The following is a 16,434-nucleotide window of genomic DNA, read 5'->3' on the forward strand; positions in this document are numbered from 1 at the left end:
TACGGTTCCCGAGAAGGCTTAGTGAATGTGCTGCTTTAACTCTGGTAGGCCTCTCAGGACTGCGAGTTCACTCGCGCCTGGAGCCGGCTCGTGGAAGAGCACGGGGTCCCCAACGTGTTATCTGTGGCCTGTGAGCAACCTCCAGCCCCATGGGTCATTGCGTTCCACTCTAGGCATGCAGAGGGCACGGCACCACGCGACCTGCTCCGGCAGAGAGCCAGATCTCCACCTCTGGAAACCAGTCTCAGGAACACGGTGGCGGACGGTGTCACGTGCAATGCTTGTCAGACTCCCAGCGAAGTTCTGAAATGCGCTGAGCCTTACTCGGTGATTAGCATTGCTTCTACGAACTCCAAGCTGACGACCACTTACCTCAAGCAGAAACGTGACTTTGGAAGCAGCCCGAAAAGCCGGACGCATTTTCCGAAGCACTGCTAGGCCACAGAAATTTCCAATGTCGCCAAAGCCTGACTGAAGCACTGTTTTGGCTAGGCCCCCACCTGTCGCAGTACCTCTGCTTACAAAAGTGTCCTCACGGGAGAGCCTGGTGTGTCGCATGGCTCTCTGGTCCCTGGGCAGAAGGTGCCGGTCCACAGGCTGGAGGTCCACGTAGAAGCTGGAGCCTGAAGGGTAAAGCATGATTTGCCCCTTTGGAAAGCAGGAGACTTGGGGCAGAAAACGGAAGGAGAAGCACAGGGGTCGCTCATCCTGGACACCCTGCAGGAATTCCCCGGGAGGAAAAGTGAGATTTCTCGAGAGAAACAGTGCGCCTGCCATTCCTTGCCCGGAGCTCATCCAGCAGAGTACTTCAGCTAAGGCGATAGTCGGCAGAGCGGCATACTCAAAGGAAGGGGCAGGGTTACCATCAGCAGAGTTGATGGTCACAAGTTGACCCGAGGCTTTCGTCACTGAAGTGCTGTAAGGCTGGTGTGCCTTTCACAAGTCTGAGGAGCGTCTCGTCTGCACCGTTTTCCCTGGAAAGTCACCGTGTGCCGAAAGTGTCGTCTGTGCCTTCTGAGCAACGTCCAGCCCCATGGTCTTTGAGCTCTCGGTATGCAGAAGGCCCGGCAACCAAGGGTTTCCTCTGTCAGAGAGCTGGATACCCAGAGCTTACAAGACTCTCCAGGCACACGTTTCTCCCTGGTCGTCCGGGCAAAGCAAGGGGGACCTCAGATTGTAAACCTGAGCTGCACTGGGCAAAACCTGCGATTACAAGGCTTCTCGGAATTTATAGGGGACGTCTTGCTCCCACAGGCAGCACGTCGACTTCTGGTCCAGCTGGAGAAATGTGCTCTCATCCTCTGATGATGGTTAGGCTGTCGTGTGGTAAGGAAAGCCCGCATATGCCTTGGTCAGCGCTGGAGGGCGGCAGCTTCCAAGAAGCCTTAGTGAGTGCAGTGGCTGAATGCCGTTATCCCTCTCAGGGTGGCGCGGCCTCTCGCGGCTGGGCCCTGGTCATGGAAGGACACGGAGTACCCCAAAGGGTCATCAGTGGCTTCTGAGCATCTTCAGGCCCCGTGGGACATTGGGCTGAACCTGATGCCCGCAGAGGGAAGGGCCACTAAACAGCCAGCTCCCGCTACACCTGCACTCCTGGACACCAGCCTCAGGAACATGCTGGTGGACGGTCTCGTGTACAATTCATGTCAGCTTTCAGGCGAAAATCTCAGATGCCCTGAGACCTACACGGTGCAGGGAAGTGAACCTAGAAACTCAAAGCTGACGACACTTAACCTCACGCAGAAACTTGACTCGGTATCCCCTCACCCCCTATAATGACGAACACATTTCCGGTACCATTGCTAGGCCTTTGAAAGGGGCACCGTCACCGAAGCCTGACTGAGGCATTGTCTCGGCTAAGCCCGTCACCTCACGCAGAAACACTGCTTACCAAAGTGGCCTCACGGAAGCGCCTAGTTCTTCGCGTGTGTTTCTTTTCACCCCGGTAGAAGGTGCTGCTGCCCAGGCTACGTGTCCACAACGAGAATGGAGCCTGAGGGGAAAGAATTATTTACCCCTTTGAAAACTAGGACGCTTGAGGCCAAAAGACTGAATAAAAAGCCCTGCGCGCCTCACCTACTACACCCTGCAAGAATACCCGGGGAGGAACGCAGGGTTTCCTCAAAGAAAGAGCGTGCTTGCAGTTTCTTGCTAGGAGCACATCCAGCAGTGGACTTCACCTAGGGCGAGTGTCAGCTGAGCGCCAGGCTCAAAGTAAGGTGCAGGAACATGGTGGTGGACGTGTGTACCACAAGTGGCATCTGTGCCTGCTGAACACCCTCCAGCCACATGGGTCTTTGGGCTCTACTCTTTGGGACGCAGAAGGCCGGGCAACAAAGTCTTTCCTCCATCGGAGAGCTAGATTTCCAGAGCTTGGAAGAAGCCTGAAGATCACGTTTCTCACCGGGCTTCCGGGTAATGCAAGGGGGCCTCATTTTGTAAAGCTGAGGTGCTTTGAGAGAAACGCCATGCCTGACCGGCTTCTCGGCATTCACACCTGACCTCTTGCTCCCTCAAGCAGCACCTCGACCCCAGACACAGTGAGAGAACTGTGCAGTCGTCCTCGGAAGATTGCTAGCCCTTGGCAAGATATACCGTGACCGAGGGGAAACGAAGGCGTTCACTTACTCGTGCAATTCAGGAGGAACACATGTTTCCCAAAGTGCTATCAGGTAAGGGGTCCAGTGTGCGACCTGTGTCTCTTTTGGCTGCCCGGGAACTTCAGCTACCTGAGCTGGGTGTCCATCGCGAAAAGGGCGTCGGACGAGAAAAGTGAAATTTGGCCTGTTGGCAACCCAGAGAGCTGCGTCCTCGGAGCTCCCTGAAAAACAGCCCCGTCGCCTGTCTTGGATTCACCGTAGGAGTTCCCTGGGAGGCAAAGTGAGGCAGAGTGGGTTTTCTCGAAAGGACGTGGGTGCATGCAGTTCAGTGCTCGGAGCTCATCCCAAAGCCTTCTGGCTCGTGGTTAGGAAGCCTGCCCACATGCTGCAAAAGGAAGGTCCGCGTGTGCCATGGAAAGTGTTGGCGTGCATTACGGTTCCCGAGAAGGCTTAGTGAATGTGCTGCTTTAACTCTGGTAGGCCTCTCAGGACTGCGAGTTCACTCGCGCCTGGAGCCGGCTCGTGGAAGAGCACGGGGTCCCCAACGTGTTATCTGTGGGCTGTGAGCAACCTCCAGCCCCATGGGTCATTGCGTTCCACTCTAGGCATGCAGAGGGCACGGCACCACGCGACCTGCTCCGGCAGAGAGCCAGATCTCCACCTCTGGAAACCAGTCTCAGGAACACGGTGGCGGACGGTGTCACGTGCAATGCTTGTCAGACTCCCAGCGAAGTTCTGAAATGCGCTGAGCCTTACTCGGTGATTAGCATTGCTTCTACGAACTCCAAGCTGACGACCCCTTACCTCAAGCAGAAACGTGACTTTGGAAGCAGCCCGAAAAGCCGGACGCATTTTCCGAAGCACTGCTAGGCCACAGAACTTTCCAATGTCGCCAAAGCCTGACTGAAGCACTGTTTTGGCTAGGCCCCCACCTGTCGCAGTACCTCTGCTTACAAAAGTGTCCTCACGGGAGAGCCTGGTGTGTCGCATGGCTCTCTGGTCCCTGGGCAGAAGGTGCCGGTCCACAGGCTGGAGGTCCACGTAGAAGCTGGAGCCTGAAGGGTAAAGCATGATTTGCCCCTTTGGAAAGCAGGAGACTTGGGGCAGAAAACGGAAGGAGAAGCACAGGGGTCGCTCATCCTGGACACCCTGCAGGAATTCCCCGGGAGGAAAAGTGAGATTTCTCGAGAGAAACAGTGCGCCTGCCATTCCTTGCCCGGAGCTCATCCAGCAGAGTACTTCAGCTAAGGCGATAGTCGGCAGAGCGGCATACTCAAAGGAAGGGGCAGGGTTACCATCAGCAGAGTTGATGGTCACAAGTTGACCCGAGGCTTTCGTCACTGAAGTGCTGTAAGGCTGGTGTGCCTTTCACAAGTCTGAGGAGCGTCTCGTCTGCACCGTTTTCCCTGGAAAGTCACCGTGTGCCGAAAGTGTCGTCTGTGCCTTCTGAGCAACGTCCAGCCCCATGGTCTTTGAGCTCTCGGTATGCAGAAGGCCCGGCAACCAAGGGTTTCCTCTGTCAGAGAGCTGGATACCCAGAGCTTACAAGACTCTCCAGGCACACGTTTCTCCCTGGTCATCCGGGCAAAGCAAGGGGGACCTCAGATTGTAAACCTGAGCTGCACTGGGCAAAACCTGCGATTACAAGGCTTCTCGGAATTTATAGGGGACGTCTTGCTCCCACAGGCAGCACGTCGACTTCTGGTCCAGCTGGAGAAATGTGCTCTCATCCTCTGATGATTGTTAGGCTGTCGTGTGGTAAGGAAAGCCCGCATATGCCTTGGTCAGCGCTGGAGGGCGGCAGCTTCCAAGAAGCCTTAGTGAGTGCAGTGGCTGAATGCCGTTATCCCTCTCAGGGTGGCGCGGCATCTCGCGGCTGGGCCCTGGTCATGGAAGGACACGGAGTACCCCAAAGGGTCATCAGTGGCTTCTGAGCATCTTCAGGCCCCGTGGGACATTGGGCTGAACCTGATGCCCGCAGAGGGAAGGGCCACTAAACAGCCAGCTCCCGCTACACCTGCACTCCTGGACACCAGCCTCAGGAACATGCTGGTGGACGGTCTCGTGTACAATTCATGTCAGCCTTCAGGCGAAAATCTCAGATGCCCTGAGACCTACACGGTGCAGGGAAGTGAACCTAGAAACTCAAAGCTGACGACACTTAACCTCACGCAGAAACGTGACTCGGTATCCCCTCACCCCCTATAATGACGAACACATTTCCGGTACCATTGCTAGGCCTTTGAAAGGGGCACCGTCACCGAAGCCTGACTGAGGCATTGTCTCGGCTAAGCCCGTCACCTCACGCAGAAACACTGCTTACCAAAGTGGCCTCACGGAAGCGCCTAGTTCTTCGCGTGTGTTTCTTTTCACCCCGGTAGAAGGTGCTGCTGCCCAGGCTACGTGTCCACAACGAGAATGGAGCCTGAGGGGAAAGAATTATTTACCCCTTTGAAAACTAGGACGCTTGAGGCCAAAAGACTGAATAAAAAGCCCTGCGCGCCTCACCTACTACACCCTGCAAGAATACCCGGGGAGGAACGCAGGGTTTCCTCAAAGAAAGAGCGTGCTTGCAGTTTCTTGCTAGGAGCACATCCAGCAGTGGACTTCACCTAGGGCGAGTGTCAGCTGAGCGCCAGGCTCAAAGTAAGGTGCAGGAACATGGTGGTGGACGTGTGTACCACAAGTGGCATCTGTGCCTGCTGAACACCCTCCAGCCACATGGGTCTTTGGGCTCTACTCTTTGGGACGCAGAAGGCCGGGCAACAAAGTCTTTCCTCCATCGGAGAGCTAGATTTCCAGAGCTTGGAAGAAGCCTGAAGATCACGTTTCTCACCGGGCTTCCGGGTAATGCAAGGGGGCCTCATTTTGTAAAGCTGAGGTGCTTTGAGAGAAACGCCATGCCTGACCGGCTTCTCGGCATTCACACCTGACCTCTTGCTCCCTCAAGCAGCACCTCGACCCCAGACACAGTGAGAGAACTGTGCAGTCGTCCTCGGAAGATTGCTAGCCCTTGGCAAGATATACCGTGACCGAGGGGAAACGAAGGCGTTCACTTACTCGTGCAATTCAGGAGGAACACATGTTTCCCAAAGTGCTTTCAGGGAAGGGGTCCAGTGTGCGACCTGTGTCTCTTTTGGCTGCCCGGGAACTTCAGCTACCTGAGCTGGGTGTCCATCGCGAAAAGGGCGTCGGACGAGAAAAGTGAAATTTGGCCTGTTGGCAACCCAGAGAGCTGCGTCCTCGGAGCTCCCTGAAAAACAGCCCCGTCGCCTGTCTTGGATTCACCGTAGGAGTTCCCTGGGAGGCAAAGTGAGGCAGAGTGGGTTTTCTCGAAAGGACGTGGGTGCATGCAGTTCAGTGCTCAGAGCTCATCCCAAAGCCTTCTGGCTCGTGGTTAGGAAGCCTGCCCACATGCTGCAAAAGGAAGGTCCGCGTGTGCCATGGAAAGTGTTGGCGTGCATTACGGTTCCCGAGAAGGCTTAGTGAATGTGCTGCTTTAACTCTGGTAGGCCTCTCAGGACTGCGAGTTCACTCGCGCCTGGAGCCGGCTCGTGGAAGAGCACGGGGTCCCCAACGTGTTATCTGTGGGCTGTGAGCAACCTCCAGCCCCATGGGTCATTGCGTTCCACTCTAGGCATGCAGAGGGCACGGCACCACGCGACCTGCTCCGGCAGAGAGCCAGATCTCCACCTCTGGAAACCAGTCTCAGGAACACGGTGGCGGACGGTGTCACGTGCAATGCTTGTCAGACTCCCAGCGAAGTTCTGAAATGCGCTGAGCCTTACTCGGTGATTAGCATTGCTTCTACGAACTCCAAGCTGACGACCCCTTACCTCAAGCAGAAACGTGACTTTGGAAGCAGCCCGAAAAGCCGGACGCATTTTCCGAAGCACTGCTAGGCCACAGAACTTTCCAATGTCGCCAAAGCCTGACTGAAGCACTGTTTTGGCTAGGCCCCCACCTGTCGCAGTACCTCTGCTTACAAAAGTGTCCTCACGGGAGAGCCTGGTGTGTCGCATGGCTCTCTGGTCCCTGGGCAGAAGGTGCCGGTCCACAGGCTGGAGGTCCACGTAGAAGCTGGAGCCTGAAGGGTAAAGCATGATTTGCCCCTTTGGAAAGCAGGAGACTTGGGGCAGAAAACGGAAGGAGAAGCACAGGGGTCGCTCATCCTGGACACCCTGCAGGAATTCCCCGGGAGGAAAAGTGAGATTTCTCGAGAGAAACAGTGCGCCTGCCATTCCTTGCCCGGAGCTCATCCAGCAGAGTACTTCAGCTAAGGCGATAGTCGGCAGAGCGGCATACTCAAAGGAAGGGGCAGGGTTACCATCAGCAGAGTTGATGGTCACAAGTTGACCCGAGGCTTTCGTCACTGAAGTGCTGTAAGGCTGGTGTGCCTTTCACAAGTCTGAGGAGCGTCTCGTCTGCACCGTTTTCCCTGGAAAGTCACCGTGTGCCGAAAGTGTCGTCTGTGCCTTCTGAGCAACGTCCAGCCCCATGGTCTTTGAGCTCTCGGTATGCAGAAGGCCCGGCAACCAAGGGTTTCCTCTGTCAGAGAGCTGGATACCCAGAGCTTACAAGACTCTCCAGGCACACGTTTCTCCCTGGTCATCCGGGCAAAGCAAGGGGGACCTCAGATTGTAAACCTGAGCTGCACTGGGCAAAACCTGCGATTACAAGGCTTCTCGGAATTTATAGGGGACGTCTTGCTCCCACAGGCAGCACGTCGACTTCTGGTCCAGCTGGAGAAATGTGCTCTCATCCTCTGATGATTGTTAGGCTGTCGTGTGGTAAGGAAAGCCCGCATATGCCTTGGTCAGCGCTGGAGGGCGGCAGCTTCCAAGAAGCCTTAGTGAGTGCAGTGGCTGAATGCCGTTATCCCTCTCAGGGTGGCGCGGCATCTCGCGGCTGGGCCCTGGTCATGGAAGGACACGGAGTACCCCAAAGGGTCATCAGTGGCTTCTGAGCATCTTCAGGCCCCGTGGGACATTGGGCTGAACCTGATGCCCGCAGAGGGAAGGGCCACTAAACAGCCAGCTCCCGCTACACCTGCACTCCTGGACACCAGCCTCAGGAACATGCTGGTGGACGGTCTCGTGTACAATTCATGTCAGCCTTCAGGCGAAAATCTCAGATGCCCTGAGACCTACACGGTGCAGGGAAGTGAACCTAGAAACTCAAAGCTGACGACACTTAACCTCACGCAGAAACGTGACTCGGTATCCCCTCACCCCCTATAATGACGAACACATTTCCGGTACCATTGCTAGGCCTTTGAAAGGGGCACCGTCACCGAAGCCTGACTGAGGCATTGTCTCGGCTAAGCCCGTCACCTCACGCAGAAACACTGCTTACCAAAGTGGCCTCACGGAAGCGCCTAGTTCTTCGCGTGTGTTTCTTTTCACCCCGGTAGAAGGTGCTGCTGCCCAGGCTACGTGTCCACAACGAGAATGGAGCCTGAGGGGAAAGAATTATTTACCCCTTTGAAAACTAGGACGCTTGAGGCCAAAAGACTGAATAAAAAGCCCTGCGCGCCTCACCTACTACACCCTGCAAGAATACCCGGGGAGGAACGCAGGGTTTCCTCAAAGAAAGAGCGTGCTTGCAGTTTCTTGCTAGGAGCACATCCAGCAGTGGACTTCACCTAGGGCGAGTGTCAGCTGAGCGCCAGGCTCAAAGTAAGGTGCAGGAACATGGTGGTGGACGTGTGTACCACAAGTGGCATCTGTGCCTGCTGAACACCCTCCAGCCACATGGGTCTTTGGGCTCTACTCTTTGGGACGCAGAAGGCCGGGCAACAAAGTCTTTCCTCCATCGGAGAGCTAGATTTCCAGAGCTTGGAAGAAGCCTGAAGATCACGTTTCTCACCGGGCTTCCGGGTAATGCAAGGGGGCCTCATTTTGTAAAGCTGAGGTGCTTTGAGAGAAACGCCATGCCTGACCGGCTTCTCGGCATTCACACCTGACCTCTTGCTCCCTCAAGCAGCACCTCGACCCCAGACACAGTGAGAGAACTGTGCAGTCGTCCTCGGAAGATTGCTAGCCCTTGGCAAGATATACCGTGACCGAGGGGAAACGAAGGCGTTCACTTACTCGTGCAATTCAGGAGGAACACATGTTTCCCAAAGTGCTTTCAGGGAAGGGGTCCAGTGTGCGACCTGTGTCTCTTTTGGCTGCCCGGGAACTTCAGCTACCTGAGCTGGGTGTCCATCGCGAAAAGGGCGTCGGACGAGAAAAGTGAAATTTGGCCTGTTGGCAACCCAGAGAGCTGCGTCCTCGGAGCTCCCTGAAAAACAGCCCCGTCGCCTGTCTTGGATTCACCGTAGGAGTTCCCTGGGAGGCAAAGTGAGGCAGAGTGGGTTTTCTCGAAAGGACGTGGGTGCATGCAGTTCAGTGCTCGGAGCTCATCCCAAAGCCTTCTGGCTCGTGGTTAGGAAGCCTGCCCACATGCTGCAAAAGGAAGGTCCGCGTGTGCCATGGAAAGTGTTGGCGTGCATTACGGTTCCCGAGAAGGCTTAGTGAATGTGCTGCTTTAACTCTGGTAGGCCTCTCAGGACTGCGAGTTCACTCGCGCCTGGAGCCGGCTCGTGGAAGAGCACGGGGTCCCCAACGTGTTATCTGTGGCCTGTGAGCAACCTCCAGCCCCATGGGTCATTGCGTTCCACTCTAGGCATGCAGAGGGCACGGCACCACGCGACCTGCTCCGGCAGAGAGCCAGATCTCCACCTCTGGAAACCAGTCTCAGGAACACGGTGGCGGACGGTGTCACGTGCAATGCTTGTCAGACTCCCAGCGAAGTTCTGAAATGCGCTGAGCCTTACTCGGTGATTAGCATTGCTTCTACGAACTCCAAGCTGACGACCCCTTACCTCAAGCAGAAACGTGACTTTGGAAGCAGCCCGAAAAGCCGGACGCATTTTCCAAAGCACTGCTAGGCCACAGAACTTTCCAATGTCGCCAAAGCCTGACTGAAGCACTGTTTTGGCTAGGCCCCCACCTGTCGCAGTACCTCTGCTTACAAAAGTGTCCTCACGGGAGAGCCTGGTGTGTCGCATGGCTCTCTGGTCCCTGGGCAGAAGGTGCCGGTCCACAGGCTGGAGGTCCACGTAGAAGCTGGAGCCTGAAGGGTAAAGCATGATTTGCCCCTTTGGAAAGCAGGAGACTTGGGGCAGAAAACGGAAGGAGAAGCACAGGGGTCGCTCATCCTGGACACCCTGCAGGAATTCCCCGGGAGGAAAAGTGAGATTTCTCGAGAGAAACAGTGCGCCTGCCATTCCTTGCCCGGAGCTCATCCAGCAGAGTACTTCAGCTAAGGCGATAGTCGGCAGAGCGGCATACTCAAAGGAAGGGGCAGGGTTACCATCAGCAGAGTTGATGGTCACAAGTTGACCCGAGGCTTTCGTCACTGAAGTGCTGTAAGGCTGGTGTGCCTTTCACAAGTCTGAGGAGCGTCTCGTCTGCACCGTTTTCCCTGGAAAGTCACCGTGTGCCGAAAGTGTCGTCTGTGCCTTCTGAGCAACGTCCAGCCCCATGGTCTTTGAGCTCTCGGTATGCAGAAGGCCCGGCAACCAAGGGTTTCCTCTGTCAGAGAGCTGGATACCCAGAGCTTACAAGACTCTCCAGGCACACGTTTCTCCCTGGTCGTCCGGGCAAAGCAAGGGGGACCTCAGATTGTAAACCTGAGCTGCACTGGGCAAAACCTGCGATTACAAGGCTTCTCGGAATTTATAGGGGACGTCTTGCTCCCACAGGCAGCACGTCGACTTCTGGTCCAGCTGGAGAAATGTGCTCTCATCCTCTGATGATGGTTAGGCTGTCGTGTGGTAAGGAAAGCCCGCATATGCCTTGGTCAGCGCTGGAGGGCGGCAGCTTCCAAGAAGCCTTAGTGAGTGCAGTGGCTGAATGCCGTTATCCCTCTCAGGGTGGCGCGGCCTCTCGCGGCTGGGCCCTGGTCATGGAAGGACACGGAGTACCCCAAAGGGTCATCAGTGGCTTCTGAGCAACTTCAGGCCCCGTGGGACATTGGGCTGAACCTGATGCCCGCAGAGGGAAGGGCCACTAAACAGCCAGCTCCCGCTACACCTGCACTCCTGGACACCAGCCTCAGGAACATGCAGGTGGACGGTCTCGCGTACAATTCATGTCAGCCTTCAGGCGAAAATCTCAGATGCCCTGAGACCTACACGGTGCAGGGAAGTGAACCTAGAAACTCAAAGCTGACGACGCTTAACCTCACGCAGAAACGTGACTCGGTATCCCCTCACCCCCTATAATGACGAACACATTTCGGGTACCATTGCTAGGCCTTTGAAAGGGGCACCGTCACCGAAGCCTGACTGAGGCATTGTCTCGGCTAAGCCCGTCACCTCACGCAGAAACACTGCTTACCAAAGTGGCCTCACGGAAGCGCCTAGTTCTTCGCGTGTGTTTCTTTTCACCCCGGTAGAAGGTGCTGCTGCCCAGGCTACGTGTCCACAACGAGAATGGAGCCTGAGGGGAAAGAATTATTTACCCCTTTGAAAACTAGGACGCTTGAGGCCAAAAGACTGAATAAAAAGCCCTGCGCGCCTCACCTACTACACCCTGCAAGAATACCCGGGGAGGAACGCAGGGTTTCCTCAAAGAAAGAGCGTGCTTGCAGTTTCTAGCTAGGAGCGCATCCAGCAGTGGACTTCACCTAGGGCGAGTGTCAGCTGAGCGCCAGGCTCAAAGTAAGGTGCAGGAACATGGTGGTGGACGTGTGTACCACAAGTGGCATCTGTGCCTGCTGAACACCCTCCAGCCACATGGGTCTTTGGGCTCTACTGTTTGGGACGCAGAAGGCCGGGCAACAAAGTCTTTCCTCCATCGGAGAGCTAGATTTCCAGAGCTTGGAAGAAGCCTGAAGATCACGTTTCTCACCGGGCTTCCGGGTAATGCAAGGGGGCCTCATTTTGTAAAGCTGAGGTGCTTTGAGAGAAACGCCATGCCTGACCGGCTTCTCGGCATTCACACCTGACCTCTTGCTCCCTCAAGCAGCACCTCGACCCCAGACACAGTGAGAGAACTGTGCAGTCGTCCTCGGAAGATTGCTAGCCCTTGGCAAGATATACCGTGACCGAGGGGAAACGAAGGCGTTCACTTACTCGTGCAATTCAGGAGGAACACATGTTTCCCAAAGTGCTTTCAGGGAAGGGGTCCAGTGTGCGACCTGTGTCTCTTTTGGCTGCTCGGGAACTTCAGCTACCTGAGCTGGGTGTCCATCGTGAAAAGGGCGTCGGACGAGAAAAGTGAAATTTGGCCTGTTGGCAACCCAGAGAGCTGCGTCCTCGGAGCTCCCTGAAAAACAAACCCGTCGCCTGTCTTGGATTCACCGTAGGAGTTCCCTGGGAGGCAAATTGAGGCAGAGTGGGTTTTCTCGAAAGGACGTGGGTGCATGCAGTTCAGTGCTCGGAGCTCATCCCAAAGCCTCCTGGCTCGTGGTTAGGAAGCCTGCCCACATGCTGCAAAAGGAAGGTCCTCGTGTGCCATGGAAAGTGTTGGCGTGCATTACGGTTCCCGAGAAGGCTTAGTGAATGTGCTGCTTTAACTCTGGTAGGCCTCTCAGGACTGCGAGTTCACTCGCGCCTGGAGCCGGCTCGTGGAAGAGCACGGTGTCCCCAGCGTGTTATCTCTGGGCTGTGAGCAACCTCCAGCCCCATGGGTCATTGCGTTCCACTCTAGGCATGCAGAGGGCACGGCACCACGTGACCTGCTCCGGCAGAGAGCCAGATCTCCACCTCTGGAAACCAGTCTCAGGAACACGGTGGCGGACGGTGTCACGTGCAATGCTTGTCAGACTCCCAGCGAAGTTCTGAAATGCGCTGAGCCTTACTCGGTGATTAGCATTGCTTCTATGAACTCCAAGCTGACGACCCCTTACCTCAAGCAGAAACGTGACTTTGGAAGCAGCCCGAAAAGCCGGACGCATTTTCCGAAGCACTGCTAGGCCACAGAACTTTCCAATGTCGCCAAAGCCTGACTGAAGCACTGTTTTGGCTAGGCCCCCACCTGTCGCAGTACCTCTGCTTACAAAAGTGTCCTCACGGGAGAGCCTGGTGTGTCGCATGGCTCTCTGGTCCCTGGGCAGAAGGTGCCGGTCCACAGGCTGGAGGTCCACGTAGAAGCTGGAGCCTGAAGGGTAAAGCATGATTTGCCCCTTTGGAAAGCAGGAGACTTGGGGCAGAAAACGGAAGGAGAAGCACAGGGGTCGCTCATCCTGGACACCCTGCAGGAATTCCCCGGGAGGAAAAGTGAGATTTCTCGAGAGAAACAGTGCGCCTGCCATTCCTTGCCCGGAGCTCATCCAGCAGAGTACTTCAGCTAAGGCGATAGTCGGCAGAGCGGCATACTCAAAGGAAGGGGCAGGGTTACCATCAGCAGAGTTGATGGTCACAAGTTGACCCGAGGCTTTCGTCACTGAAGTGCTGTAAGGCTGGTGTGCCTTTCACAAGTCTGAGGAGCGTCTCGTCTGCACCGTTTTCCCTGGAAAGTCACCGTGTGCCGAAAGTGTCGTCTGTGCCTTCTGAGCAACCTCCAGCCCCATGGTCTTTGAGCTCTCGGTATGCAGAAGGCCCGGCAACCAAGGGTTTCCTCTGTCAGAGAGCTGGATACCCAGAGCTTACAAGACTCTCCAGGCACACGTTTCTCCCTGGTCGTCCGGGCAAAGCAAGGGGGACCTCAGATTGTAAACCTGAGCTGCACTGGGCAAAACCTGCGATTACAAGGCTTCTCGGAATTTATAGGGGACGTCTTGCTCCCACAGGCAGCACGTCGACTTCTGGTCCAGCTGGAGAAATGTGCTCTCATCCTCTGATGATGGTTAGGCTGTCGTGTGGTAAGGAAAGCCCGCATATGCCTTGGTCAGCGCTGGAGGGCGGCAGCTTCCAAGAAGCCTTAGTGAGTGCAGTGGCTGAATGCCGTTATCCCTCTCAGGGTGGCGCGGCCTCTCGCGGCTGGGCCCTGGTCATGGAAGGACACGGAGTACCCCAAAGGGTCATCAGTGGCTTCTGAGCAACTTCAGGCCCTGTGGGACATTGGGCTGAACCTGATGCCCGCAGAGGGAAGGGCCACTAAACAGCCAGCTCCCGCTACACCTGCACTCCTGGACACCAGCCTCAGGAACATGCAGGTGGACGGTCTCGCGTACAATTCATGTCAGCCTTCAGGCGAAAATCTCAGATGCCCTGAGACCTACACGGTGCAGGGAAGTGAACCTAGAAACTCAAAGCTGACGACGCTTAACCTCACGCAGAAACGTGACTCGGTATCCCCTCACCCCCTATAATGACGAACACATTTCGGGTACCATTGCTAGGCCTTTGAAAGGGGCACCGTCACCGAAGCCTGACTGAGGCATTGTCTCGGCTAAGCCCGTCACCTCACGCAGAAACACTGCTTACCAAAGTGGCCTCACGGAAGCGCCTAGTTCTTCGCGTGTGTTTCTTTTCACCCCGGTAGAAGGTGCTGCTGCCCAGGCTACGTGTCCACAACGAGAATGGAGCCTGAGGGGGAAGAATTATTTACCCCTTTGAAAACTAGGACGCTTGAGACCAAAAGACTGAATAAAAAGCCCTGCGCTCCTCACCTACTACACCCTGCAAGAATACCAGGGGAGGAACGCAGGGTTTCCTCAAAGAAAGAGCGTGCTTGCAGTTTCTTGCTAGGAGCACATCCAGCAGTGGACTTCACCTAGGGCGAGTGTCAGCTGAGTGCCAGGCTCAAAGTAAGGTGCAGGAACATGGTGGTGGACGTGTGTACCACAAGTGGCATCTGTGCCTGCTGAACACCCTCCAGCCACATGGGTCTTTGGGCTCTACTGTTTGGGACGCAGAAGGCCGGGCAACAAAGTCTTTCCTCCATCGGAGAGCTAGATTTCCAGAGCTTGGAAGAAGCCTGAAGATCACGTTTCTCACCGGGCTTCCGGGTAATGCAAGGGGGCCTCATTTTGTAAAGCTGAGGTGCTTTGAGAGAAACGCCATGCCTGACCGGCTTCTCGGCATTCACACCTGACCTCTTGCTCCCTCAAGCAGCACCTCGACCCCAGACACAGTGAGAGAACTGTGCAGTCGTCCTCGGAAGATTGCTAGCCCTTGGCAAGATATACCGTGACCGAGGGGAAACGAAGGCGTTCACTTACTCGTGCAATTCAGAAGGAACACATGTTTCCCAAAGTGCTTTCAGGGAAGGGGTCCAGTGTGCGACCTGTGTCTCTTTTGGCTGCTCGGGAACTTCAGCTACCTGAGCTGGGTGTCCATCGTGAAAAGGGCGTCGGACGAGAAAAGTGAAATTTGGCCTGTTGGCAACCCAGAGAGCTGCGTCCTCGGAGCTCCCTGAAAAACAAACCCGTCGCCTGTCTTGGATTCACCGTAGGAGTTCCCTGGGAGGCAAAGTGAGGCAGAGTGGGTTTTCTCGAAAGGACGTGGGTGCATGCAGTTCAGTGCTCGGAGCTCATCCCAAAGCCTCCTGGCTCGTGGTTAGGAAGCCTGCCCACATGCTGCAAAAGGAAGGTCCGCGTGTGCCATGGAAAGTGTTGGCGTGCATTACGGTTCCCGAGAAGGCTTAGTGAATGTGCTGCTTTAACTCTGGTAGGCCTCTCAGGACTGCGAGTTCACTCGCGCCTGGAGCCGGCTCGTGGAAGAGCACGGGGTCCCCAGCGTGTTATCTGTGGGCTGTGAGCAACCTCCAGCCCCATGGGTCATTGCGTTCCACTCTAGGCATGCAGAGGGCACGGCACCACGCGACCTGCTCCGGCAGAGAGCCAGATCTCCACCTCTGGAAACCAGTCTCAGGAACACGGTGGCGGACGGTGTCACGTGCAATGCTTGTCAGACTCCCAGCGAAGTTCTGAAATGCGCTGAGCCTTACTCGGTGATTAGCATTGCTTCTACGAACTCCAAGCTGACGACCCCTTACCTCAAGCAGAAACGTGACTTTGGAAGCAGCCCGAAAAGCCGGACGCATTTTCCGAAGCACTGCTAGGCCACAGAACTTTCCAATGTCGCCAAAGCCTGACTGAAGCACTGTTTTGGCTAGGCCCCCACCTGTCGCAGTACCTCTGCTTACAAAAGTGTCCTCACGGGAGAGCCTGGTGTGTCGCATGGCTCTCTGGTCCCTGGGCAGAAGGTGCCGGTCCACAGGCTGGAGGTCCACGTAGAAGCTGGAGCCTGAAGGGTAAAGCATGATTTGCCCCTTTGGAAAGCAGGAGACTTGGGGCAGAAAACGGAAGGAGAAGCACAGGGGTCGCTCATCCTGGACACCCTGCAGGAATTCCCCGGGAGGAAAAGTGAGATTTCTCGAGAGAAACAGTGCGCCTGCCATTCCTTGCCCGGAGCTCATCCAGCAGAGTACTTCAGCTAAGGCGATAGTCGGCAGAGCGGCATACTCAAAGGAAGGGGCAGGGTTACCATCAGCAGAGTTGATGGTCACAAGTTGACCCGAGGCTTTCGTCACTGAAGTGCTGTAAGGCTGGTGTGCCTTTCACAAGTCTGAGGAGCGTCTCGTCTGCACCGTTTTCCCTGGAAAGTCACCGTGTGCCGAAAGTGTCGTCTGTGCCTTCTGAGCAACGTCCAGCCCCATGGTCTTTGAGCTCTCGGTATGCAGAAGGCCCGGCAACCAAGGGTTTCCTCTGTCAGAGAGCTGGATACCCAGAGCTTACAAGACTCTCCAGGCACACGTTTCTCCCTGGTCGTCCGGGCAAAGCAAGGGGGACCTCAGATTGTAAACCTGAGCTGCACTGGGCAAAACCTGCGATTACAAGGCTTCTCGGAATTTATAGGGGACGTCTTGCTCCCACAGGCAGCACGTCGACTTCTGGT

Source organism: Hyperoodon ampullatus, assembly GCF_949752795.1.
Source record: "Hyperoodon ampullatus genome assembly, chromosome: 2".
In the NCBI taxonomy this organism is placed as follows: Eukaryota; Metazoa; Chordata; class Mammalia; order Artiodactyla; family Ziphiidae; genus Hyperoodon; species Hyperoodon ampullatus.